At 41.4% G+C, this 12,236-nt stretch overlaps 1 protein-coding gene across 3 annotated transcripts in view; it reads right to left on the bottom strand.

Moving 5' to 3' along the window:
• Positions 1-3,892: 3,892 nt before the first annotated feature.
• Positions 3,893-12,236, bottom strand: part of Nf1 (neurofibromin 1) — a 55,282-nt gene continuing 46,938 nt past the window's right edge. For 2 of the 3 annotated variants that reach the window (XM_076437636.1, XM_076437638.1), the window contains one exon: positions 3,893-7,930. The gene's annotated coding sequence lies outside the window, so the exon portion shown is untranslated. The remainder of the gene's footprint in view (positions 7,931-12,236) is intronic. The other variant, XM_076437635.1, reaches the window with a different exon arrangement.

Raw genomic sequence — 12,236 nt, 5'->3', positions numbered from 1 at the left:
ATTCAGCATCGATCGTAGATTTGCATCAATCCAACTACATATATTGTATGTATAATATAAAATATTCGTTCATCTTCAGTTTACGCAATAGTTTCTTACATATCGGATGCTTTACGAAACACTCTGTTTACAGAATTTTATTAGATCGTTACTGAGACAAGGTCCGACACTTTTAAATTTTCCTTTATGTGACGATCGAAATGATTGAAATGAAAGATTTGAAGTGCGCACGAAACCAAAAGATTCCTAATATCAAATGTTATTTAAACGCATACGATTCTGAGAAATGGTATATTCTTATCCGTTGAACGTTCGGTTAACTGACGAAACCATATATCTGTATGTTGTATGTTACGTACTACCTAGAAACGCATGATCGAATTCAATACAGACACCTCTATATTGCTGCAATTAAGCTACTAATATGTATGCAATGCATATATACTCATCGTATTCGTAGCCATTTATTTTTCGGCCGGAAGAATCGAGGCTTGGGCCGCGGCCGATCGCAATTTATCATTCTAATCGCTAGTAGTTAGAAATGTCCCGTTATGCCTTTACACACTGTGGGGAAAAATAACGCATGGTCTCGCTTTGTACTTCGATAAGTAGTAGACAATAGAATCATTGGTGTTTCGTTTTAGAGAACTCTAGAAATAATCGTCCGATTGCTCGAGCGTCTTTCGACGAATCGACGCATCGATGTACCGGACGATTTCTGGTCCAGAGCATCGTCGCATTATCAACCCCCTGCCGCTTTTTCTGGAAGATCTGTTTCTATGCAGAGTTTCCTTAGATTTTCGAACTGTGATCCCTATAACAGCGACTTCGTAATTAATGCTTTCAATGAAACTGCTACGATTTCGAGAAAGTACTTTTACCTGTCAACCGAGTACACGTATAGTTTGCTTTCAAATTGTAACTTGATCGCTTAGTAATTATAATATTATACCTGTACTGGTGTACGTTATATCGTTTCTGCGTGTGATGTACGATAAGTCAAGATTGAAATTCTTCTTATTAATTTGTAACATTATCTATACATATGCGCGGTAACTCAGTTAACTGGTTGAAAAATATTGTTAATAAGTCAAACCACGGTGCACTATACAGGTGTGCCGACCAGTGATGCCAGAGCTGTGGTACTGTGGTCACTGATGCCAAGGCTGTGGCACTGATGCCAAGGCTGTGGTACTGTGGTACTAAACCATACCCCCACCATAGCCTACTATTGCCCCTACGTTGTTTTCCAACGCGCCCGCGCGCTACACTCACCAGCGTATCACTCTACTGTATCCGTAGAGGTACGCTGGTGAGTTGGTGAGTGTAGCGCGCGGGCGCGTTGGAAAACAACGGAGGGGCAATAGTAGGCTATGGTGGGGGTATGGTTTAGTACCACAGTACCACAGCCTTGGCATCAGTGATTGTGGTACACTTGGGTACCAGTGATGCCAGAGCTGTGGTACTGTGCTACTAAACCATACCCCCACCATAGCCTACTATTGCCCCTCCGTCGTGTTCCAACGCGCCCGCGCGCTACACTCACCAGCGTACCTCTACGGATACAGTAGAGCAGGCATGGGCAGAAATAGCGCACGAGCTAGGGAATTCTCGGTGGACGCCTGCTTCTCCCGCCCGCGCATCTCGCTCCCCGTGGTGGCCATAGTCTCGCGGAGCTCCTCAGGCCCGTACCTACCGCACGCCGTATGCACTGCGCACAGCACGACATTTCTTTGAAAACGAGGGAAGGCAAAGGAGCCGAATTTTTTAAATGTTTAAATGAATCGAAATATCCTCTTTTAAGAAATTTTGCGATCCGAATTTTCTCAATGTTCGGGTCGACTTATTTGTGCGAATGTTCGTTTTCGAAAATGCGTAGCATAAAAACAGAACAGCGTACACTGCTGAGCGATTCCTCGCTGACTGACGTCTTTGATGCGAATATCAACGTCCAACTTGCCCTTCGATATTTCCGATGTGCCATGCAGTTCTAATGAACATGCGGAATAGTGAAGCTTTCTCTGAATAGGTTTTTTTGAATAGCGAAATAATCAAGCTTTCCTAATTGCCAGTAAAATTTTGACAGTGTAATAAATACAATTTTCCACATTTATTTTTTCAAAATTATCGTGCCGCGCAGTGGGATAGGCCTATAGGGGAAACCACTTACAAAAAAAAACGGATTGACCATAGTACCTCATGGGTAATGTGGAAACCTATGGGTACGCGAGTCGCCCCAACGCGCCACGCGCAGTGCATACGGCGTGCGGTAGGTACGGGCCTGAGGAGCTCCGCGAGACTATGGCCACCACGGGGAGCGAGATGCGCGGGCGGGAGAAGTAGGCGTCCACCGAGAATTCCCTAGCTCGTGCGCTATTTCTGCCCATGCCTGCTCTACTGTATCCGTAGAGGTACGCTGGTGAGTGTAGCGCGCGGGCGCGTTGGAAAACACCGTAGGGGCAATAGTAGGCTATGGTGGGGGTATGGTTTAGTACCACAGTACCACAGCCTTGGCATCAGTGATTGTGGTACACTTGGGTACCAGTGATGCCAGAGCTGTGGTACTGTGCTACTAAACCATACCCCCACCATAGCCTACCATTGCCCCTCCGTCGTGTTCCAACGCGCCCGCGCGCTACACTCACCAGCGTATCACTCTACTGTATCCGTAGAGGTACGCTGGTGAGTTGGTGAGTGTAGCGCGCGGGCGCGTTGGAAAACAACGGAGGGGCAATAGTAGGCTATGGTGGGGGTATGGTTTAGTACCACAGCACCACAGCCTTGGCATCAGTGATTGTGGTACACTTGGGTACCAGTGATGCCAGAGCTGTGGTACTGTGCTACTAAACCATACCCCCACCATAGCCTACTATTGCCCCTCCGTCGTGTTCCAACGCGCCCGCGCGCTACACTCACCAGCGTACCTCTACGGATACAGTAGAGCAGGCATGGGCAGAAATAGCGCACGAGCTAGGGAATTCTCGGTGGACGCCTGCTTCTCCCGCCCGCGCATCTCGCTCCCCGTGGTGGCCATAGTCTCGCGGAGCTCCTCAGGCCCGTACCTACCGCACGCCGTATGCACTGCGCACAGCACGACATTTCTTTGAAAACGAGGGAAGGCAAAGGAGCCGAATTTTTTAAATGTTTAAATGAATCGAAATATCCTCTTTTAAGAAATTTTGCGATCCGAATTTTCTCAATGTTCGGGTCGACTTATTTGTGCGAATGTTCGTTTTCGAAAATGCGTAGCATAAAAACAGAACAGCGTACACTGCTGAGCGATTCCTCGCTGACTGACGTCTTTGATGCGAATATCAACGTCCAACTTGCCCTTCGATATTTCCGATGTGCCATGCAGTTCTAATGAACATGCGGAATAGTGAAGCTTTCTCTGAATAGGTTTTTTTGAATAGCGAAATAATCAAGCTTTCCTAATTGCCAGTAAAATTTTGACAGTGTAATAAATACAATTTTCCACATTTATTTTTTCAAAATTATCGTGCCGCGCAGTGGGATAGGCCTATAGGGGAAACCACTTACAAAAAAAAAACGGATTGACCATAGTACCTCATGGGTAATGTGGAAACCTATGGGTACGCGAGTCGCCCCAACGCGCCACGCGCAGTGCATACGGCGTGCGGTAGGTACGGGCCTGAGGAGCTCCGCGAGACTATGGCCACCACGGGGAGCGAGATGCGCGGGCGGGAGAAGTAGGCGTCCACCGAGAATTCCCTAGCTCGTGCGCTATTTCTGCCCATGCCTGCTCTACTGTATCCATAGAGGTACGCTGGTGAGTGTAGCGCGCGGGCGCGTTGGAAAACACCGTAGGGGCAATAGTAGGCTATGGTGGGGGTATGGTTTAGTAACACAGTACCACAGCTCTGGCATCACTGGACTGCCGACTTCCCTCAGAAAATTGTGATAGATGGGTAGTAATTCTCTGGCCGCCGCCAGACGGCGCATGTATTCGGGCGCGCTGCTGAATACACCAATCTCATTCGCAGTAATTCGCACACGTACGGTACCTACGACCCATGCGCCGTCTGGCGGCGGCCAGAGAATTACTAGCCATCTATCACAAAACATCAACGTTACAGAGATGCTATACATGGGCCCAAATAAGAAGGTACTTGTTCTGCGCATGTTGTTGCGCGTCAGCCATGAAATTCATGGCGTAAGCCAATGATCGCGTGATCGGCGGAGTACGAGTAGGGGGATTAGCCAATGAACGAGTTCCGTTAGAGTCATATGCGCAGTAGAGTCTTAAATTTGTCGGCTACTAAGTACCTTCTTATTTGGACCCAAGCATAAGTCGGCACACCTGTATAATTATTGTGTTCACGGTTTACTAGAAATTATTTAATCATTTCGTTTTAACCCAGGGAGATTGTTGAGCAAATAGCAATCAGCGGCTTAGAAAAATGTGCGTTGTTTTTCGACCTCAAAAGATGCTATTAGGTTGATAGATATGAGTTGTCCGATTTTGTTTACATGTACCCAGTAAGCAAACATGCTCGATTTTAGACAGCAGGCTGTGCCAGCAGAACAGCATGCTTCTGTGTCCGAATGAGTATCGCTTTATGCTGGCACGGTGTGCCGGGACAAGCTGAGGGCAGAAAGAAGGCAGTCCTTCGTTTAAGAGGGCAGCACGGTCGCACTAATGTGGCGAACGCAGTGTTCCGATATCGTCCAAGATTTTTCGTACGATGGATGGCTGCTGGTGGCTCTGCGCGGCCAAAACAGTAACGTATCTACGATGACGAGGTAGTGAAGCCCTGCGCCTCGAGACAGTTATATTGGCGCGGAAGTACCGAAACAATCTGTTCCGGACAAAAAAACTTCAGGACGTGTCCTACAAGTTACAAAATATACGCAAATGCACATGTTATACATTCATTTTTCAGAATCAAATCATACAAATCTTTTCAAATTCTGCGGGGTGCACAAGGTACCCCATTTTATCGAGAATCTTACTTTACTGAGGCTGAAAGCGCCACCAGCGGCCATCCTTCGCACGAAAAATCTTGGACGATATCGGAAGACTGGGCGGATATCGATAATATCTCTTGATACAGATTGTTTAAAACCTTTCTATATTTAACATGACTGCACAAATTCTCATTATAAAACTATAAATTAATATATTAGCGAGTAAAGAGTGGACATTCAGAGAAATTTTGTAATATATTTTAGAGGAACATTAACAAATTGTTGAGAGAAATACAGTAAATGTGTACCTGGGTACGCGGTTGACTACACACGGGATATACATGACGACATCCGCCATATTAGTGCGACAGTGCTGCCCTCTTAAACGAAGGACCGACCCAGTCAGCCAGGCCCCATCATATAAGTCAAAAATGTCTTTTAGAGATAGAAAAATGCATTGAAATCTGCTTTGGGCCCTCATATTATTAGATATAAACATAATCTCGTTAAAATCATGACCAGAGCGCGCTGCATCTAACCTTCCTCTTTAGAATGAGCCTTCACCCAGCCCAAAATTTGCTCAAATAAGGTCAAACAACGTCAGGGCGCAGACCCATTTATTTTTGCTAGTTACGATCTGAAGGTATCCTAGCCCCTTAAGAGTGCAGCACGTTCGCACTAACGTGGCGAATGCCGTTGTACAAGGCAGGTCGTAAGTGCGGCCGTGCTGCCCTCTTAAAACAGGCAGATGGGCTCGATTTCTGCTCGAGGCAGGCCTGATTCGAGTTCACCATTAATTATGATGTCCTGAAATTTTTTATACGTCGCAAAGAACAATAATAAAGTGAACGAACTAAATTTCCTTGTCCAGTGAACGTATCCCCGATAGATTACTAACTTCTTGAAAATTTTGATTGGTTCTTCAGAAGCGCATACTGAAGTTTGTGGATTCTAAAACTGGATCGAAGCTGATAGAACATGTTTTGATTAAATAAACATCTATTAATACATGATACGGGTTTCTGCTATTCGCAGAGAAAATCCAACGTTTCATATGCACCAACCTAATATTTTCACTTATCCAAATGAAACAAAACTATTTAAAACGCCAAATATTTTCGGAAGGTTTCGAAGCAGGTTTTTATAACTGCTATACATATGTTACAGTAAATCGTATTCATTTTTCAACAAATGTATCTTCGGACAACCTATCCGAAACAAATTAGTAGCAGAGCAAATTTCGATCACGGGTGTCCATAACGAAGCAAAACATCATTTTTGATTTGTGATATTTAACTTTCAGTCCACATACATGCAATACACGCGAAGCGCAAGGGGTTGAACCTATACTATTATATGTATATAATATGTAGTGTTCGAGAGGTAAGTCCCGTCCCTCCCGAAATTCTAGCAAAGAGAAAACACGATATTCTCAATAATCACGACTCCGCAAAACGCACACATACATCTTATTGTTTGCATTTTGTTTTTGTTCGTTTTTTTGTCTAATAAAATTCAATTACATCGAAATAATAAATATAAAACTAAATAATAATACTTCGCGGAACTTCCGCACTGCTCGAGAAATCTACTCTGAACGAATTACGTTCTTCGCACGATGCTTCTGACAACACGATACGTTCGTGACTATTCGCGCGAATACATTCCTCTCGATATAATATATCTCTATGTTCGTAGAAAACTTCTGTTTATGTATTTATGTAAGCATCTTGGAACGTTTCCACACCGCCGTCTTCAGCGACTCCCCGATTTAAATACACATCGTCTTCGATCCGACGATTGTTCTCTCACCTGTCGCACTATAATATTAACTACGTTCTCTTCTTTGTTCGTTTGCCGCAATCAAGTCGAAGAAATAGAACCGAGTGTCTGTCGTAAAATACCGTTTTCCTCTACTGTACATTCAAATGAAAAATAAATGCATTTAACCCTTTATAGCTGTACATGGAATAAGAATTCTCTGATAAACTATGTATATAATAATATTATTCTAACAACATGGGACTATGTTAAATCTGTTCAGAAATAGAAACAGATTCGGACTATGATATAAAAATATTTAGCTGTAAAGGGTTAGAAACATTTAGGTAAACATGTCGCCTCTACCATGACATTACAAACTAGATTAACTGTTAAAATTATTTTATAATTTCTCGTTCAAGAATCGTTGATCGCATTCGGGCATAGGCCAACGATACAACGAAGGTCAACGGCTTGACACTTCGTTGTATAATTCCTTCCACTTTAAATACAAATTTCTAATTAATCGTCGAGTCCGAAGCGAACTTTTAAACAATACAGAGTTGTAGACCGTTGGTACAAGGATATGCGTTTCACTTCGAACAAAATAGGCAAGAGCAAACACGTACGGACACTATTGCAATTAGGCCTGCGTACACGACTTATTTTGCAGACGAAAAGGTAGGATCATTTTATGTCCACATAACGGAACTTTTTTTATTAAAAATATGTTTATTTATTATCTAATACATTGCTTACCATTATTAGATAGAATATCTTTCCGACGCAAAACCAAACTATCAGCTTTCTATACAAATTTCTTTCTAAAAAATTCGAAAATTTTATATTCTGTGGACATTTTGTGACTCTCCCTTTAGCGTCCTAGGGTTAAGCGTGAGTAGGTACTCTATTTGAGTTGAATTTATATGATAGATACAGAAAATGTTTGAAATCACTAAATACATTTACATAAGTTTTAACTTTTACCAATAAATAATTAAAATTTTTATCGATATAGCAGTATCCGTTCGTGTCTCGCTGTTTTCACTCGTTTCAACGCATCTCGCGAGCTTCGGAGATAAGAGAATAATGTACTGCTATTGATGAAAACAAAAGTCTGGCGATGGGTAAGGTGTGTTGGATTCCATTCCAGTGGGTTCGTTAACGTGAGGTGGACGGCATTGGATTAAACTGATTTGACATGTTGCAGCAATACCACGGAGCCAGAAAGTTTGCGTTCCTTGATTGAAAACACACAACAAAGTTAGTATAAAGAAGCACTCTCTGATAATATAAATGTTTTCAAACATTTTTTTTGATCGATAAAGTAAACTATCAATACTGATTTTAACCCTTTGCACTCTGAGCTATTTTAACTCGAAAATTAAACATTTCTTCCGAATTATAATAATTCCATTGTATATGACTTTTTTTCATTTAAGGATATGGAATTGATATAATACCTCGCACAATACTTAAATGTTTAGTAATTGGTTAGATCCCAACATGTCTAATAACGTAAAGAATATTTTGAATAATGGTACATCAGTTTTTAGTGGTGACTCTGAGTCAGACTCTGACTCATCAACTCGAGTGCTAAGGGTAACCCTTTGTACTCCGAATCGTTTTTCAATTTTGTTGCCACCAAGCTATTTTAAGAATTTCACACATAAAAACTTTACTTCAAAGGACAGTTCCTTGGCTCCTACTTATTTTAAACAATTTTGTTTATTAATTATTTGGAGATTGAATAAGTTCTCGCTATTTTCTGTACTGCGCGCATATACACTCCTCAAAAGAATTAAGCGATCACTTGTGCAAACTCGAAAAATTACTTCCACTTTACGTGATCATAACTTCGTCAAAAATTGCCGTATCGATATCGTTAAACAATGGTTTGAAAGCCGGAAACCTCTAGTTTCGGATGCTCTGTTTCAAATTGTTACTATGTTGGTTTTTTACAAAGTTATAGCGAGATGAAGACAACATTGACGGTTAACAAAAACTTTGTGCTACTTTGGAACATCACACGGGGAGCAACAAATTTTTTTGATAAATCGCGTTAATATCATTTGGAAGGGCTATCTTTCCTGTGTAAATTGTGTGGTTGTTGAATTTTGTGCGATTTTTTTTATTCGAGTTATTCAACATTGAAGTAAATATGGGCTTCTTAACTTTAACTGGCTCCAGAAAACGAAAAAACTATCGTAGAATCTTATGCAAAAAAGCAATGGAAATGGCGTTTCTTTCTCTTCAAGGCACTCCTTTTGTTTTTCAATCTCATTAACATTTCGATATACCAGGTGTTTCTGAAAATATGCTTAATAAATGCACAATTTTCATGTTTCCTTTAACTCGCTATATCTCGGCGAAAAATGATCGTAATACCATGATCCGAACGTCAGATGGAAGCAGAGGTTCAGCCGATTCGTTTGAGTACCCCATGAACTCGCTGCGATAATTTTTTACCTATGGCAGCTGTGTTTGAAGTTAGTGCTTCGCAGAAATTAGCGCGCCACGCTCATCTTAGCTAGTCTTAGCACGCCACCACAAAGTCGATTTTGCAAAATCCTGAGGTCGTAGAAAAATTTTGAGACCAGATTTGAAATCAGCGTGAAAAAATATACCAGAAATGATATATAGCATGTAAAAAAAATTTTTTCCGTGCGTGGTACTGGAGAAACCACATTTTCTTGAAATTCTACATGTTTAACGAATTTTCTCAACGTTAAAAAACGTTCGTACCATAATCTCCCTATTTTTCCCATATTCTGCAAAGTTTCAGCATTAATGTAAAAAAATTTCATCGCTCTAACTTATTTCTATCGAAAGTGCGCTTATTTCTAACTGTGCGCCCGTGCGGTGCGGTGCGGCGCGGCAGTAGCGTATTCAGAGATGTAAGGCAGCCGCTGTTTGTGGCGCGCTAATTTCTGCGAAGCACTAACTTGAAACACAGCTGCAATAGTTAAGAAATTGTCGCAGCGAGTTCATGGGGTACTCAATCGAATGGGCAGAATCTCTGCTTCAATCTGACATTCGGATCATCGTATTACGATCATTTCTCGCCTAGATATAGCGATTTAAAGGAAAAATGGAAATTGTGCATTTTTTAAACATATTTTCAGAAACACCTGGTATATCGAAATGTTAATGAAATTGAAAAAACAGAAAGAGTGCCTTGAAGAGAAAGAAACGCTCTTTCTACTGCTTTTTTGCACAAAATTCTACGATAATTTTTTCGCTTACTGGAGCCAGTTAAAGTTAAGAAGCCCATATTTACTTCAATGTTGAATAACTCGAATAAAAAAAATCGCACAATATTCAACAACCACACAATTTACACAGGAAAGATAGCCCTTCCAAATGATATTAACGCGATTTATCAAATAAATTTGTTGCTCCACGTGTGATGTTCCAAAGTAGCACAAAGTTTTTGTTAACCGTCAATGTTGTCTTCATCTCGCTATAACTTTGTAAAAAACCAACATAGTAACAATTTGAAACAGAGCATCCGAAACTAGAGGTTTCCGGCTTTCAAACCATTGTTTAACGATATCGATACGGCAATTTTTGACGAAGTTATGATCACGTAAAGTGGAAGTAATTTTTCGAGTTTGCACAAGTGATCGCCTAATTCTTTTGAGGAGTGTAGTTTAAGATGGTAACATATCTATAAAGAAGTACAACATACATGCAAGCTTGAAATTCACTGTATGCCCATTCAGCCGAAGTCTAAACAACTATCTTTTTCATAGTGTTAAACATGGCGAATTTCGTACCAAAAGAACAGTATTTGCGAGGAATTTTACTGCACTACTTTATTAAAAAAAAATCTGCCGCTGAAGCACACAGAACTCTTGTGGACACTTACGGCGACCATGCTCTGTCGGAAACGATATGCAGAGATTGGTTTAGGCGTTTCAAAAATGAGAATTATGATCTTGAAGATGAAGAACGCTCTAACGCACCCCAGATGTTGCAGGACGAAAAATTGGAGGCATTACTCTGCGAAACCTCGTGTCAGACGCCAGCTGAACTGGAAGAATCATTAAAAGTCGATGACACAACTGTTTCAAAACGTTTGAAAGCGTTAGGGATTCAAAAGCAAGGACATTGGATGCCGTACGAGTTGAAACTGAGAGACGTCGAACGGCGTCTTTGTACGTGTGAGCAACTGCTCCAATGGCAGAAAGAAAAAGGTTTTTTGCATCGCATCGTAACTAGCGATGAAAAATGGATTCATTACGATAACCCTAAACGTAAAAAATCGTGGGGTAAGCCCGGCTATCCATCAACATCGTCGACAAAGCCGAATATCCATGATTCCAAACTTCTGCTCTGCATTTGGTGGGATCAGCTGGGTGTAGTGTATCATGAGCTTCTCAAACCGGACGAAACCATCACGGGAGATCGCTATCGACTACAATTGATGCGTTTGAGCCGAATATTGAAGGAAAAACGGCCGCAATACGAGCAGAGAGACGATAAAGTGATTTTGCAGCATGACAACGCTCGGCCACATGTTGCAAAACCGGTGGAAACATACTTGGAGAACACTTAAATGGGAAGTCCTACCCCATCCGACATTCACCAGACATTGCCCCTTCCGACTATCATTTGTTCCGATCAATGATACGAGGTAGTCGCAGAAGTACCCGACCTAACAAAGAAAACACAAAAAATTTGGGAAAAAATAACTTTATTTCTCAACGTAGTCTCCTTTTAGCTCGATACACTTTTCCCAGCGATGTTCGATAGCTTAGATACCCTGATTATAGTGAGATCCGTCGAGCTCCTCAAAATAGTCATCAACCGCAGACTCAACCTCTTCATTGTTGGCAAATCTTTTACCACCGAGCCATTTTTTCAAGTTTGGAAAGAGAAAATAGTCTGAGGGAGGCTAAATTTGGCGAACAGGCTGCGTGAGGAAGTAATTCGAACTTTAACTCATTGATTTTGGCCACCGCGATACCGGATGTGTGAACTGGTGCATTGTCCTGATGGAACAACACTTTCTTTCTTGCTAAATGCTATTGGTGGCTGTCAAACAAATACTAGACAACGTAGCGTCTTCAGACTTCAAACTTAAGCTTTATAAAGATTGTACTTTTGGCTATAGTCAGTTTTCAAATAACAACCGTCAGCTATATGTCAAAGTCGGGTACTTCTGGGACTACCCTTGTACATGGCCTGGCTGAGCAGCACTCCCATTCTTACGAAGATGCCAAGAAATGGGTCGACTCTTGGATAGCCTCAAAAGACGTGTCGTTTTTCTCACGTGGAATTCGTATGCTGCCAGAAAGATGGGAAAAAGTAGTGGCTAGCGATGGACAATACTTTTAATGACGTGTTTTTTACTAATTTTTTTAAAATAAAGAATTAAGTTAATGGAAAAAACAGCAAGGACTTATTCAACCTCCTAATATATTAAATATAGCTCTCAAACTTTGTTGTTATTTATATTTGTAGAACTTATATTTGTCTTTAACTAAAAAATAAGAAATTAAATAAATAAAGGGAGAACCAAATACATATAAAAACCCGTT

The sequence above is a fragment of the Lasioglossum baleicum genome, chromosome 13, assembly GCF_051020765.1.
Source record: "Lasioglossum baleicum chromosome 13, iyLasBale1, whole genome shotgun sequence".
Taxonomy (NCBI): Eukaryota; Metazoa; Arthropoda; class Insecta; order Hymenoptera; family Halictidae; genus Lasioglossum; species Lasioglossum baleicum.
This window is presented reverse-complemented; position numbering and strand designations above follow the sequence as displayed.